Raw genomic sequence first — 16,751 nt, forward strand, 5'->3', positions numbered from 1 at the left:
AGGACTTCCCATTTCAACGTTTCCAAGTATGTCTTGACCACTTTCGCAACATGAGGTCGAGCATTATCATGCTGCAAAATCACTTTACCGTGTCTCTCGTTGTATTGCGGCCGTGTATTTGTCTTTTAATGCTTGGCTCAAACGCATCAATTGCGTTCGATACTGATCGCCTGTAATTGTTTCAGTCGGTTTTAACAGCTCATAATACACTATGCCGAGCTGGTACCACCAAATACAGAGCATGACCTTGGAGCCGTGAATATTCGGTTTGGCCGTCGACGTGGAAGCATGGCCGGGAACTTCCCATGATTTTCTGCGCTTGGGGTTATGAACCCATTTTTCGTCCCCAGTCACAACGCAATGCAGAAATCCCTTCCGTCTTTGCCTTTCAAGCAGCTGTTCACAAGCAAACAAATGCCGTTCAACATCTCTCGGCTTCAACTCATACGGCACCCAATTTCCTTACTTCTGAATCATTCCCATAACTTTGAGACGTTTTGAAATGGCTTATTGAGTCATTCCCAATGATCGTGCCAATTCTTCTTGATTTTGACACGAGTCTTAATCAAATAATGCCTCCAATTCTGCATCTTCGAAAACCTCCTCTCTTCCACCGCTATGCCGGTCTTCGACATCAAAATCACCGTTTTCGAAGCGTTGAAACTACTCACGACACGTTCTTTCACTAATAGCGGCCTCACCATAAGTATTTGAGAGCATTCGATAAGCCTCAGCCGCAGATTTCTTCATATTGAAGCAGAAAATTAAAACCTCCCGCAAATGACGAGAATTTGATTCGTAAACTGACATTTTCAATCAAGAATAACTTTATGATGCAGACACAAATCGACTAATGTTTCGGGGTTATGTTGACAGATGCCCAAGTTTATTGTATGACGTCTATGATCTATTTATTTCGACCACCACTTACCGCTAAAGCCATCTATAGGAAAACGGCGGAAGCAAAGTTGTACACCTAATATATATATATATATATATATATATTAGGTGTACAACTTTGCTTCCGCCGTTTTATTTATATATATATATATAGATATTACAATTATATGTATTACATTTCAGAAAACACTTTGAAATATTTGGTAATATTCTATAGTGCAATTCGACATGATACAATCTAACAAATATGTATACATACATGTATATATATATATATATATATAAGTATATGTATATATATGTAAGTATATATGTATATAAGTATATGTATATATATATATATTTACACATAGATACCTTCGGCTTATAAATTCAAATGAATCCCTGAGTCAACAAAAATCACATAACGTAATATTCAACTAACTAAAGAAATCTGATAGTCGCTCATTATATAATATATAAACTGGCAACAACAAAAAGTCCTCGTTTTTAATCGTCGCGTTTTCGACATGTTTCATCTCTCTTTCTCTTCCTGGAATCTCTGTTAAAAAATACGATATACAGAAGTAGATATAACATAGTAGGCCTAATTTCATTAAATCGATTTCGTAAATATTTCCCAGAATTAAATTAATTAGATCATAGTGATTAAAAAAATATGATCGTTTTACATAAGTAACAAAACCTATTGCAAAAATTCGCGACAATTATTTAGAATATAATGTTTCTCCGTTTTTAATCAAAAATTAATTCTTGAATCAAGAATAGGAAATCTCAGAAATTAGAATTTATTAGAAATATTATTTCAAAGCGTCCTAAAAAGCAATAGAAGATCCTAGACAGAGATCCAGAGACAAACAAGGAAAATATGTCATCACGTCTGCGGAACTTCGTAGATTTAGAGCACCAACGCCTCGGTCCTGTCGGTCGGCAGCGTCGGGTGATCGCTGGCGTTGTTGTTATTATTATTGTTATTATTGTTGTTGTTCGCCTCCGGCGAACTTTATTATTCTACCGGCGTGAAATAATAAACAAATCTTAACAATTGTTTTAAAAATGCAATTTATATTATATGCATATATCGTATAATTTTGATATTCTATTTTGCGGCACCATTATTTTACATTATATACTCTTTGAACCTTTTAAAATGAGAACGCAGCAAAATACGAAGAAAGAAAAATTAAAAAATAAAATTAATAACTTAATAGTCTTTTCTAAAATCCTAATGCATTTTTTTCGTCCAGATACTGGAATCGCGAGCTGGATAAACTAAAGAACTTGGAATATGTCGTAAGAAAAAATGGGCAGAAAGTGCCGCTGAAAAATGAGTCTCGTCCAAAATTGTACAAGGCGGTCTACAAAACCTTTTGGTTGTCATATTTCATAATCGGAATCTGCTCTTTATCCAAGTATATTGATACTTTTAAAAAGAGATACCTACCATGTGATATTAATATTTACGAAATTTAGATTAAATGTGTTTATGTGGAAAGAAGTGTTGTAAGATATTCCCACAAGAGAAAGAAATAATAATAAAAAAATTTATTCTGTTAGACATTAATCCTTTGTTAGATTTAAATATGCATCAGATATTCGGAAAAAATTGCCAGAAATCAGATATTCAGCAATCTTTTTCTGGTGCATCCCTATATATAATTAGATTTAGTTAATACTTAATGAAGAAGAAAAAAATTAATCGGAATTAATCTGAGATTTCTCTCTCTCTCCCTTTCTCTCTCCTTTTTGCTCGCTCTTCTCAGATTTATTAAATTTATAAATTTATTTGGTGGGAGAGGGGAGAATTAAATTTCAACTTTTCCCTTTTAGTGTAGCGTAATGGTATCGATCTTGCAAAGTTGGATCATCAAATACTTCATTAGTAATCCTAACGCGAAACATAAAACAAATGAAGTGATGATCTACATCACCTTCCTGATCATTACTAATAATACGCCTGCGGATACGCCTGCAATTTTCTTCTCTATCGGAAGGTAATAATGTGAATTAACTAGTGAGCAGAGTTGGGAACGTTACCTTAAAAAAATAACGCGTTACTTTTTATTTAGAAAAATAACTTGTTACCGTCACTAGTTATCCATTATAAAAAGTAACGTATTACTTGAAAAAGTAATGAATAGTTACTTTTCGAGATATTGTTGAATATTATTTAATTCCTTTACATACGATATTGATAAAATTAATTTTATTCGACGCGTTTTTACACAAAAGCCAAATCTGGCAAAAACAATCATTGGGAGCTAAACTCAACAATTACCGAATAAATTAAATATATGGCTTTTAAACATTAAAGTCATTTTTAAAAATGTATTTTAAGATTCACTTTCAGCACTGAAAAATACATGTAATGTGAATTACAGATTTTCAATACTGATAGAGATTATTGGAATGCAGTCTAAAATGTAAAATATAAAATATTTTTTAAGAAATAAAAATGAGAAAGTGAACATTTTGTAATTGTATTTATTGCAATTAATAATCTCTTATTATAAATAATACAATGTTAAATTGTAAATATATATTTGTATACTTGCGAGCATTAAAAAAATTTTTAAGCATTTCATTTATTTTTTATAACAACGACACAACTTGGGTGGTTGGAAATACATTTCTAGACATATAAAAACAAAACATCTTTCAGCGCCAGTAATCGAACAACATAATCCAATTTAACCCATCCAATAAAAATTAAAGTAACGATAAAAGTAATGGTCAAATCATTATCATTACTACAAAAATGTAATCTTACCGTTAGCGTTACAGACAGAAAAAAGTAACGATCATTATCAAAAAACGTAACGAAAAAGTAACAATGTTACAAATAATGCATTACTTCCCAACTCTGTTTGTGAATCCATGCACTTGTTCAATTAAACTCTTCCTAGAAAGAGAAAATAGTTTCTTTCTAGTTGGAAAAAGTTTACTTTGCATTAACATATTAAGCAATAATTATACATTCCTTTTATGGAATTGTTGAATCAATATGCAATGTTTCATATTTAGATATAATAACATTGGACTCACATCGATGTGTAAGGATTCAATTTTAAAATTATTAGGCGAAGTGATCAATTTTAATGTGCGATTTTAATTGTAATTAATTAAGAAATTATTTGAAAAGTTTCCTTTAGTGCAAAAAATTTATTTAGTGCTTAAAGAAATAGTGCGTCGTATTGAGTTTATTATCTTGCACGTTTATTGTTTATCAGTTGTTTGCATACGCTTATTACACTGTTCGATAAAAAGTCACTTTTCTTTTTCTCCGAAGTACAATGTACATATCCCGAAAATTTTTTCTTGATGAACACAATGCCATTAGTAAAATTTGTGTAATCAGAATTTTGGGTAAATTGAGATGAAATGGGCAAAATGAAATAGCATTTTTTACTGTTTTCAATATCTTTTACAGTAAAACAAAATCTTATTTTTAAATAAAATTTATCGGGTCTAAAATTACAATTCAAAAGAGTTTTCAAATAAATTTTAGGATATGACCGTATCATTTATTTTTGTTAAGTTACTTGTATAATTGTTTCCGTAGACATAATTTCAAAACAGCTTTTTATTTTATTGTAAAAAATTGTATTTGTATAATTATATTTGTACAGTCACTTGTATATACGAATATTATTGAACACCAAGACTCACTTTGACTAAAAATAATTTACTTCTCCTTTATAAATGTTTGTGTTAAAACACTTATCAGCTCATTTCACTTAATATTGTTTACTATAAAAAATATTAAAATGACAAAAAAATGTTATTTTTCGTTCATTTTATCCCCACATTTACACAAAATCTTGACAAACTATGCAAATTCTATCAACAACATTGTGTTCAGCGCAAAAGATCTTTGGAATATGTATTATAATATATTTCAAAAAGTATTTGAATGCTGAACAAAGTTATTATTTTAGAATTTTATGTAGAATAATGTGGAATCTAACACATTTAAAATATAAAATAACAAGTCATCATAAAAATAAGTATTGAGTTTATTTATTTCTATAATCGCTTGAAGCATTCGGAGCAAAATTTTTAATGTATATATATATATATATATATATATATATATATTAGGTGTTGGAATTAATTCGTAGCGTTTTACAAAGTATTTATAAGTTTTAAAAGTACTTTCATTAATGTATTTTTTAATGCTCACGTGAAATAAATAACATTCTTTCATTAAAAAACGCTACGAATTAATTCCAACACCTAATATATATATATACATACATATATTAAATATTTAATTTTTATACTCAACTATTATTAATGATCTACAAATTCATATTATACTTTTTATAATACATAATAGCACTATTTTTTTTATTTGTTTTGTAAATGTAAATTGCAAGATAAAATGTGAACAGACCAATTATTCACAAGTAAGTTCTCATCTTTAAACTTCAAACTGTTCTAATCTAAAACTTTTGAAGTTTTTATTTTTGAAGTTTCTATAGCAATTTTCAGACATTTATTTTTGTAATATTTATATTCTAATATGCAATATTGTTTGTATTTGTAATGTTAATTTCAAAAATATGACAATGAATATTTGGCCATCTTTCTCAATATAGATATGACCTTCAATGTCTATCAATAACACGTTTGCTGGTAAAATGTCCATCGCGGAATGACGGGTCTTTTGAGTGATCTTATCTCTTTTAAAATATAGCAGCCCGATAAAAAATTTTTTATACGTAATTATGCATAAACAGTTGTACACAATTTATAACCATTACAAATAAACTACGTACTAGGTGGGGTGAAAAGTAACCTCCTTGGGAATGAAAAAAATTTTTTTCTTATGCAGAATCTCGCCCAAAATATGGCGTGTTCGCTCAGTACTAATCTTTGTAGCATCTGCTAGCTCGCGCACCTTCACTTTCCGGTCAGCCAACACTATTTCATGTATTTTTTTGACATTTTCCTCGGTAACCGCATCGGAGGGCCTGCCGCTGCGGACTTCATCGGTAGTGGAGTTGCGGCCACCACGAAACTCTCGAAACCAATATTTGACGTGTAATCTGACGGAGTATTAGCCACATAATATTTATCCAACTTTTCTTTTGTTTCCTTCGCCGTTTTGCCTCTCAAAAAATAATGTTTTATGAGAGAACGAAAATCGTTTTCGCAAACACGTCAACAACAATCAGCTCTCAAACAAAACTAAGGGCACTGCCACTTGGCATGTCTGCCTAAATATGAACGGACTACAAGGCATCATAAACTTTTTTGCAGTAGTGGCGCATTCTGGCGGTCAAGGAGGTTACTTTTCACCCCATCTAGTATAAATTAGTCATGTATAACGTTTATGTATAATTATGTACAAGAATTTTTTTACCGAGCTGTTATATTTTAGATAAGATTACTCGAAAGACACATCATGCTGCGATGGATATTATACCAGCAAACGTGTTATTGATAGTCATTAAAGGTGCCTATAATGAGGAAGATATTAGGATAAAGTAATGATACATTCATTTGTCATTTTGAAATTAGCAATTATAAATATTACAAAAACAAATATTTTGATATGCTACAAAAATTGAAACTTAAAAGGTTTTAAATTAGAACAGATCTCCAAACTTTAAAGACAGGAAATTATTTGTGAATAATTCACCACACAACATTTTACCTGCAATTATACATTTACAAAAAGAACAGCACCATTATAAACCTAATAAAAAGTATAATAATATCAATTTATAGATTATTAGTAATTATAATTTTTAAATGAAAAATTAAATGCTAAAAAAATATGTACATATATTACAAATTTTGCTCTGAAAGCTTCAAGTGACTATAGAAATGAAAAAGATTAAGTTAGTTTTATTGACTTGTTATTTTATATTTTGAACGCGTTAGATTCTGCAAGAATCATTCTGCAAGAAATTCTAGAACAATAATTTTGTTCAGTATTCAAATACTTTTTGAAATATTATAATACATATTCCAAAGATTTATATATGTATACGGAATATGTCCACATTTAATTTTATAATAAATTATACAATACATAATTATGTAAATTTTTATATAATTTTGTATAGTGTTGTTTTTATACATGAAATGTGATTACAAATGAAAAAAATATTTTTTACCGGAGACTATAAATAGACAAAAATCTAATTAAGTAAAAAATTGCAATTTTTACTTGTTGCAATAACAAGTAGAAAAAACTTTTTTTATAATTTTTTATAATATTATAATTAAATAAATTTTATAATTTAATAATCAAAATTATTAAACATTATAAAATCATAGAAACGTACTTATACAAATACTATTATTAATAATAATATACAAAAAGAGAATAAGCATGTAAGGGAATGTGTGTATCTCACAATCAGAGATGTTGATTATGAGATGAATGATTCTAATATATATTAAGCTGCTTTATTCAGTTTTTTTTACAGTTTTCATAGAGTTTTGTGTATCTTTTTTGTGAAAATCAATCAAAGAAAAATTCATGTTGTGCTTGTATGTATTGATGAATGTATGGACGGAGCGAAAGAAAGTGAAAAGATCTATTACTCAATTATTATTATTATTTTCAACTCTATTATTATGCTGTGTACATAGCAGTTGAACACAGCAACCATAAACCAAACCGGTACCGGACAGATCATGAATCTTCTCAACAATGATGTCATTCGCTTCGATCAATTAACAATGTACTTGAATTACATATGAATCATGCGTGAAAGTATTCGTGTACCGCGGTAATTAAACAGCACTTTGATCATACTCTTGAAAAAAGTTACTTAAATTTATTAATCTCTTTTGTAGATTCTTGATAAGTATAAATTTTAATAATTGTAGTATAATTCGTAAAAAATCTATTATAGATTATATATGCATATAAGCTATTTGTATACATTTTACAACTTCGTGAATTAGTTTAAACTGTAAAAACATAAGACATCTTCTTTTCACTTGTTTCGAACTTGCTCTTAAATAATTGTCTGTTCAAACTGACCGGGCTTTATTTTTATTTGCAGATCGCTATCATAGGAACAATAATGTGGCAAAAAGTCGGTATTTCGAGTTTTGTCGGCATCGGGACATTGTTAATCATCGTCCTACCAGGACAAGGGACTTTGCTTCTTGAATCTCAAACTCAGAACCATTTGCGCCTCTGATCGACCGAAGAGTGCAACTGATAAGCGAACTCATAGCTAGGATACAGGTATCCTCAAAAAATTGTTTAGTTATTTTATTCTTGAATGATATAAAAGCTGAATAAAAATATTAACATCCAAGTATCATTTATAAAAAAAATTTATGAAACAAATTTATGAGATGGTAATTCTCGGTTCAGGTGATGAAGATGTACACCTAGGAGAAACCATTCAGCCAGATGGTAATCAGAATCAGTAATAAGAAAGTTGGAGATCAAGTAAATCAAATTCTCGTAGTATGCGCCGCATATTTGGCCATCATAGACTTCACTGAACGATTGACCGTCTACTTCATGTTATCCCTGATAACGTTTGTCTAAATAATTTGACTCCTGATATGACTTATGAAATAATTTGACTCCTGATATGAAATGTCGACATACTTTAACATACTTCAACTCGTCGCGTTGTACTTTCCACAAAAGCTAATACTGCTGGGTGAATTAATAATGTCATTCAATAGATTGGAAGTATATGTTATCATATTATTTTCTAATTTACGGTGAACTTAAATCTGTAAGTATTGTTATATTTCTATTGTCACGTATTAAAGTGTACTTAATTTTTACAGAATTTTTTGCTGATTGATGAAGTGAACATGACACGCTTCTCGGAAAACACACGAAGTTGTGAATTTAAATCTCAGTTTAAATCTCAGGAACCAAAGGAAGCAACTAGTACAGACAACTATAGATTGATACATCTCGAGAAATGGAAGTATTGTTCTATCCGAATATCAAAGATTATCTGACCATCCGGTATATGTAAAGCTTCAGCGGGTTTCCGCCAATTGGATCAATGGCCAATTGACGTTGACTCTATCAAGCCAGGTTAATTGTGTGCTATAGTCGATGCAATAGGCAAATCGTCTATATTACGTCTACTACTGAAAGAATTAAATCCCGGCACTCCAGCTTCCATAATCCTTACTCAGGGCTCCTCGAAGTAATTTTCCGAGCAATTTTCTTAGCATTATTTTTTTCGTTTTTAAATAATTTAAACTAAATTAACTTTATTCAGATTACATTTATTATGAAAGATAAATTCAAGTAATAAGATTATTATTTTGCCATCGTGCAGCATTCGGACACTAATTCGGATTATGTGGAGAACATCCCGGAAGCCGAGATGACGGCACACAGTCGAATAGCCGGCAGAGTGTGCAAGGAATATCTGCATGACGATAGCAATAATTTCACGCTATTTGTACTGTTGATGATCTTCAGTCAGGTCGCCACTACCGGGAGTGATTACTGGCTGTCATACTGGACTACTTTGGAGGATGTGAAGCGTATTGAAAATACTAGTGATGTCAAACAATTCGCGGATATATATAACGATAGTTTCCTTGGGTTGATCTTCACGTTGAACCCGGACGGCCTGCTGAGCACTACGGATGCCATATACGTATACACATTCTACATCATCACCTGCATCGCTACCACGCTGTTTAATTCTCCACGATTCTTCACGAATTCGTCACGAATTCGCCACGATTCTGTTTTATTTGTTTAGAAAATTTACGAGCATTTTCATTCTAATAAATTATCGAACTTACATCGATTTCGATTCCTGGACTTGTAATTTCTTTTCTCGATTCTTGCAGAGAGTTAACGATTTTTGTATTCCAGAAAGAATTTTAAACAGATTTTCGAAGGATATGGGCATCATGGATGAGTGGCTGTCCAAACTAATATTGGAGGCAAGAGGTTTTAAGTAGTATGTGGTACAATTATCATGGAGGCGATAATCAGTGGATGCTGACATTGATAGCCATACTAGTCATCTTGTTTTTCTTCGCTACGAAATCCTATATGAAGATTGGTCAAGACCTCAAACGTCTCGAAGGCGTAAGTAAGTATATTAGAGCAAGTAACACGTTATTAGAAAAAAGTGCGGTATATATTACATCCTGAGATCTAAATTCGTGAACTCCTGCCAAAGAATTTGTATTTTTAAGTTCTTACATTTCCCGAAATTTAATAAATTATTCAGAAATTTTTTTGAATATGTTTTTGCGTTTTCAGTGAAGAGTCCCATATTCTCATACGTAAATGCCACTTTGAATGGTTTGTCGACGATCAGAAGCAACGGCATTGAAATCGAGAAATTAATGCGAAAACAATTTGATGAGTTGCAAGATCGTCACAGCGGCACGTGGTATCTCTTTTTAACATGCGCTATAGCTGTCGTTGCGGATTTAATAATGTGCCTGTTCCTCGCCTGCATTTGCTTTTGTCTAATACCAATGAATGAGACTAGTAAATTATAATATATCTAATTAATTAATAAGTTCTTAGTTAAGGAGAGTTAAATTTTTTTTCTAAATTTTTCATAAAGATTCAAAAGGCTACAATTTAGAAGAATTAATTAGTAGAATTAAATAAACTTTATGTTTTCATTCTTATTTCAGTGTGTGATTCTTTTTCTCAATCATCAGACTATTGCAAGTTCTTTTTATTCTTTATACTACAGACAGTATAGTTGGCAGCAAAGCAGGTCTAGCAATATCGCAGTTCTGATCGTTCGTCTACAATATACTATAAAACAGTCGAGTTTAGCGAGTCGGTGTCATTGATGACCTCCGTGGAAAGGATTCTTCAGTACATGAACCTTCCTAAGAAAGAACCTATTACCTCGGACAATCCACCGTCACCTACATGGCCATCCCAAGGACAATTGATTTTAAAGGATGTGAACATGAAATATCATATCGATGATTCACCAGTTTTGAAGGTATAAAATAAATTGAAGGTATAAAATAGATCGAAAATGTTCATTCTTACAAACATTATTTGTGTTTTATCACATAATCGGGCTTTACAGAATCTGAATGCATCCATCGAGCCTGGCTGGAAAATTGGGATGGTTGGACGAATTGACGCCGGCAAGTCCTCCTTGATCTCGGCACTTTTCCGCTTGTTCAATGAAGGTCTAGAAGGCGAGATCAAAATCGATGGTCGGGACACAAGCACGATGGACCTCAGTAAACTGCGCTGCAAAATCTCCATTATACCTATTAACCATTATACAGAAACCTGTGCTCTTTTCTGAGAGTCTATGTTACAATCTGAATTTAATCAATACGATGACTTCAAGCTATGGGAGGTGTTGCGGCAAGTCCAGCTGAATGATGTTACACTGGACTGGATACGATATCTTCAACATCGGTCAGAGGTAACTCATATGCCTGGCCAGAGCCATCTTGAAAAACAATCGCTTGCTCGTTCTCGATGAAGTCACGACAATATTGATTCGCAGTGAGTCTTTACGATTCTTATTTGTATTTAAATATCATTTGAAGACAATAAATTTTGATTGATTAATTATATATCAATAAATTCTCCATAATAAATGAAGTTACAGTAATCGCAACAAAGTCATGATGACATGCAAATATTTACTTTGTCACGGGTGTGATATGACAGTAAAATCATTGTACTGTACGAATATCTACTTTATTACAGATGTCATATCATTAAAGGAGTTTACAGATGTCATAGTTATAGGCAATCATAGATTTATAAAAAATGTTCGAATAAATCAAATTTAATTAATGCTTATATTACTATAGGCGTGTTTCTTAAATAGCACGCTAATCATAAAACATTATTTTTAATTAAAAATTGAATCGAAAAGTCGTCTACAGTTTTGAAATTTTCGCAATGGTTGACGAAATATTAATTTCTAAATATTTCCGAATTAATCAGAAATAACACCATGATCCGTTATTTAAGAAACACCCTATATCATATCTGTAATATTTTCCATACATATTGCAATAACAATTTTTATTCAAATATAAAATTATAATATTTTTTTTATGTCGCATAATCTATCAATATGATTTTTAAAGGAATTGAAAATGTGCTTACATAAACTTGCTAGACGACATATTGGAAGCACTCGGAACACCAAAGGAATATCAACGGTTACATAATTGGATAATTCGAATTGTAATCGAATAGATTGTGTACGTTTGTTCTCACTTAGAAATTAATAATTTTTTTAAATTCTCTTTTTTAATGGAAAAAAAATTTTGAAGAAATTTTTATCATTTTTATGTATAAAATATTTGTAAACATATATCCAATATATATTATTATTTTTAGTACTTTATTATTACCTTTTCTTTGATTTCTGGAACTATTTTTGGATTAGTACATATGTATAGGGGAGACCGGGGCTAATAGATTCATTTTTCAGTTTCGAATTTTTAGATAAAATTAAGAGACTTATCGAAAAAATGAATTCTACACCAATTACTACATACATTTGACTAACTCCAATAATAAGGAGAATTTCAATAATAAGGAGAAACTGATAACTAATATGAAAAAAAAATGCATTTTTCTAATTCCTCTCTGTATCTGATTCAACTAGCCCCGGGACCGGGATAATTCGATTAAGATTATTAAAATAAAGATTAATGTATTTTAAGCTACATCTTTGGCTACATATTAATAAAGCTTTTATAAAAATATATTTTAAACACAAACATTCGCTTCGCAGAGTAAACAATACTTCTTTTTTGCAAAATTTGTTCATTTTGTGTTGAACAAGTAGTATCTTAGTTTTCGAGATTGGACATGAGGGAACTAAACTTATAACATTTCTTTTCCTCAGTGAAATAAAATTTTGAATAAGTATTATAAGAGTCACTAAATGAGTCACACAGTTCCGTGCTGTGGTTAGTCTACTATCCCCATCCGTTCATTTTTTTAAAATATTAACAATATACGATAACAGAGACACATAACAAAAAAAATCTATTGGTCTTTATTAAATAAGAACTACACTTACTAAGTAGAAATCAAATATCTCAGACAATCATATACGAAAAGTAAAACAAAAACTTTAAGAATAAAAATATTTATTTAGGTGTACGATTTTTTAAAATTGTGACATAACTTCTATCATAGATGTGTTCGCAATAAGATATTACACAGACTTAGCGGCAGTCGCTGCTGCGTGTTCAGACATATTTACGCATGTCTCGCGTGTTTTGTTTTTAATGCAGCCTCGATTATTCTACTTATCTCTATTTTCAACTAACCCCGGTCTCCCCTATTATATAATTTACATTGTAACCAATTTTTGTTGATATTATGCGTCAAAATGTTCACAGTCTGAAACAATTAAAAATCTTTCGATAAATATATAAAAAAGGTACTTCCAGTGTCCATGACCTTGACAACATACGTATGTACTCGTATACAATATATATATATACAATATATATATATACATACAAAATTAATAATATATACGTGTATATATATATATGTGTGTGTGTGTGTGTGTGTGTGTGTGTGTGTGTGTGTGTGTGTGTGTGTGTGTATATATATATATATATATATATATATATATACGAGGTCTGTTCAAAAAGTATCGCGAATTTTGAATTTCCGCGGGTTACGTATATTCGATTTTCGATTTTTTTGTGGCGTTATGTTGGTACTCATGTCTCTCACTTATGCCGACAAGTTCGGCCATTTTGAATGTTCAGTTAATTTTTTATAGCTGCTTTGCTTGCACGTGTTTTGGCTCGTCTTCGATTTTTGCCTATTCCAAAAAATGGATCAAAGAATCTATCAAATTTTGTATGAAAAACAAATTTAAGTGCTCGGACGCATTCCGAATGTTGACTGTGGCATATGGTGAAGCTTGGACCGAAGCAACGTTTATCGGTGGTACAAAATGTTCTCAGAGGGCCGAGAAGATGTGAACGACGAAGAGCGTGCCGGACGCCCGAGCACGTCAACAACAGACGAAAACATTGATGAAGTGAAGAAAATAGTATTCGCCAATCGTCGAATCACCGTTAGAGAAGTTGCTGAGGACCTAAACATATCAATTGGCTCATGCCATTCGATTTTTACCAATGATTTGGGCATGAGACGGCGAAATTGGCTTTTGCACCATGATAACGCCTCTGCTCACACATCGTTGATTTTTGGTCAAAAACAACACACTAATGATGCCGCAGCCACCGTATTCCCCAGATCTGGCCCCCTGTGACTTTTTTTTGTTCCCGAAACTGAAGAGGCCCATAAAAGGACGACGCTACGCTACGATTGAGGAGATAAAGACAGCATCGAAGGAGGAGCTGAACAAGATCACAAAAAATGATTTTTTGAAGTGCTTCGAGGATTGGAAAAAACGTTGGCACAAGTATAATATCTGATGAGGATTACTTTGAAGAGGACAAAATAGATAATCATGAATAAATAAATAATTTTTGAAAAAACACAAAATTCGCGATAGTTTTTGAACAGACCTCGTATATATATATATTGCAACCGCACTTACGAGCGTGGCGCAACTTCGTCGCACATTCACAGCTAAGATTTTCGTAGGCGATCGGATGACGGGTGATGTTAAACGTGACCGAAATGCGTCTTACGCGGCCGCTCTTAAGGGTGGCACATAATCACAAAATAATAGTCGGGAGCCAGGCACGAGCGAGCGTGCCACTTTTTCTAGAAATTACGCGATATTTTCTTTACGTTTTCTTTATATTTTCTCCATTTTTAATGAGAATATCGACGGACTTTCAATCAGTAGCTCAACCTCGGAAATGGCAGAAGGAGCGGTTCGCGGTCGAGGATAGCAGATCGTTTGGAGGAGCGAATAGGGGCGAGAATAAAGTATACATGAGTCAACAATAACAAAAGTAACAAATATATTAAATAAGTCTTCGACTTGCATTACATCTGGCGATACAATCGACACGATAAGTTCTACTTGAGCACGATAACGGGCTCACGCAGGCCACGAGACTTTACGCTGGACGTATCAACTTCGTTAGGTTCTCGCGACACGAGATGCTCTCGCGAATTATGCGAACAATACCTCATCGCCTCGCAAATACTAAGGAATTTGGCAACAATGTTAGCGTGGACACGGCGTGACTTCGTGCGCGCTCGCGGGGCTTCGCGCCGCTCAGCTGAGATGCAGAGAAGGCTCGAATGTCGTGCAAATGAATGAATCGTGCAAACTCGATGCTACGCAGTCTCGATACGACAGAATACGCACAATTATCAATTGCTATTATAAATTGTTGTTAATGGCTATGACACAGAGGACCGAATAGACATGCAAATCTTACGCTACAGACGCTCGAGACAACACGATACGCGACAATATTACGGTACGGAACTTCGACGCAACATACTTGTATGATCCGCGATAAAATCTAACGACGAATGACGAGGCTGTGGCCTTGGCGGACGCAATAGGATTACCCCGACGATAAAGGCCGTTCCGGGAGGCGACACGCGTACTTGAAATCCCTGAAAATCTACCACACGGTAATGCCACGTGCACTCAATATCATACACAGAATCCCGATAAAACGGCCGCCTCATGGCCTCGAGGTGCCTATTCGGGGCTCTCGCCGTCCTTGGGGCGTAGAGTGGCCTTCCCCGTCATGTCGTTCCACTCTCGATCCGCTTTGCGCCTGGAAGAGGGTGCGATAGGAAATGCCTTGCGATAATAAAAAGGGCATAATAATGAAGAATATCACCTGCGTGCAACCCGGGGTCAGGTGTCGTGCACCCCCGGCTGGTCCGTCAGCAGCGATCGTCTCTTGACTTCCAATCCTGGTCGTTCTTCCTCCTCTTCTCTCCGGTGAGGTGGCGTCATTCTGTCAAGGTCACGGGAGTCGCCGGTCTCTGTAACCCTTGGTACGAGAATACACAGAAATGGGAAAACAAAAACGGCAACGCGGAACGCGTAAGGTACGCAAACGACGTTGCGGGAAAAAAAGCACAAGTGCGTCCCCCAAAATGTGAGAGGACTCAGGACGCTAGACTGCACTGTTCGGTCAGGCCATACGGCCCTTGTGACGGACGGAAAACGTCACGTCACAATATATATACGTGTATATTATTAATTTTAAATATTACACTGGACTTATATATACTGACCCTTTGAGGCGGTGTAGCAAAATTCCACTTCGTGTATAAAACTTACATTGCACAGCCACAGAAACGCAGTACACCGAATGAATTCGCTTATCACTAGTCATAAAAACACGCTTATACAATGTCAGTATTAATGCAGCCAAAGATAAAGCTACAAGTACTCGTTCTCTCATGAAAATAAAAATCGGAGCTTAAGTCGAATGGAATTGGAGAGTATTAGATGCGTAACGTAACTTGTAGAAGGCAAAAAGGAACGTAAGAGAGAGATATTTACGTTCTTTTTATGTTCTGTTGTTTCAATTTTCACCTAGAAGTTCGTTTTACGCTTCTATTACTTTCTTATTACATTCTTTCTTATTACTTTCTTATTCGATTTACGCTTCGATTTTTATTTTTATTAGGACAAATTTCGTACGGTTCTGCAAAAAATTAAATTCTAAATGCGGCCATTTAAACATTTACATCGCGGTAATTTTGAAGTGATTAGCTTTAAAGATCAAAGGATACCTACTTGGTCCCTCCACCACCCACACTGATTTTTAATGGTGACCCTTTTTTATTTTAAACACCAAATTACAAAATAACTGTAACATTATATAACGTGTTATATTACAGTTTTATTGTTTTGTGGCGAATTACACCTAAGAGATACGGTACGTTTAATTTTGTGCTTGCTGGATTTGAATGTTTTCATGTTTACATACATTTATTATTT

The 16,751-nt window shown here is 33.1% G+C and overlaps 2 pseudogenes across 2 annotated transcripts; both read left to right on the forward strand.

The window, feature by feature from the left end:
* Positions 1 to 2,739: 2,739 nt before the first annotated feature.
* Positions 2,740 to 9,165, forward strand: LOC147906798 (putative multidrug resistance-associated protein lethal(2)03659; annotated as a pseudogene). Its single transcript, XR_015548040.1, has 3 exons — positions 2,740 to 2,894; positions 7,847 to 8,116; positions 8,249 to 9,165. The product of XR_015548040.1 is annotated as a putative multidrug resistance-associated protein lethal(2)03659 (transcript).
* Positions 9,165 to 14,129, forward strand: LOC105150733 (putative multidrug resistance-associated protein lethal(2)03659; annotated as a pseudogene). The gene is made up of 6 exons (XR_015548041.1): positions 9,165 to 9,609; positions 9,695 to 9,962; positions 10,136 to 10,369; positions 10,584 to 10,862; positions 10,935 to 11,368; positions 13,819 to 14,129. The product of XR_015548041.1 is annotated as a putative multidrug resistance-associated protein lethal(2)03659 (transcript).
* The last annotated feature ends 2,622 nt before the right edge of the window (positions 14,130 to 16,751 follow it).

The sequence above is a fragment of the Acromyrmex echinatior genome, chromosome 17 (assembly GCF_024713525.1).
Source record: "Acromyrmex echinatior isolate Ae372 chromosome 17, ASM2471352v2, whole genome shotgun sequence".
NCBI lineage: Eukaryota > Metazoa > Arthropoda > Insecta > Hymenoptera > Formicidae > Acromyrmex > Acromyrmex echinatior.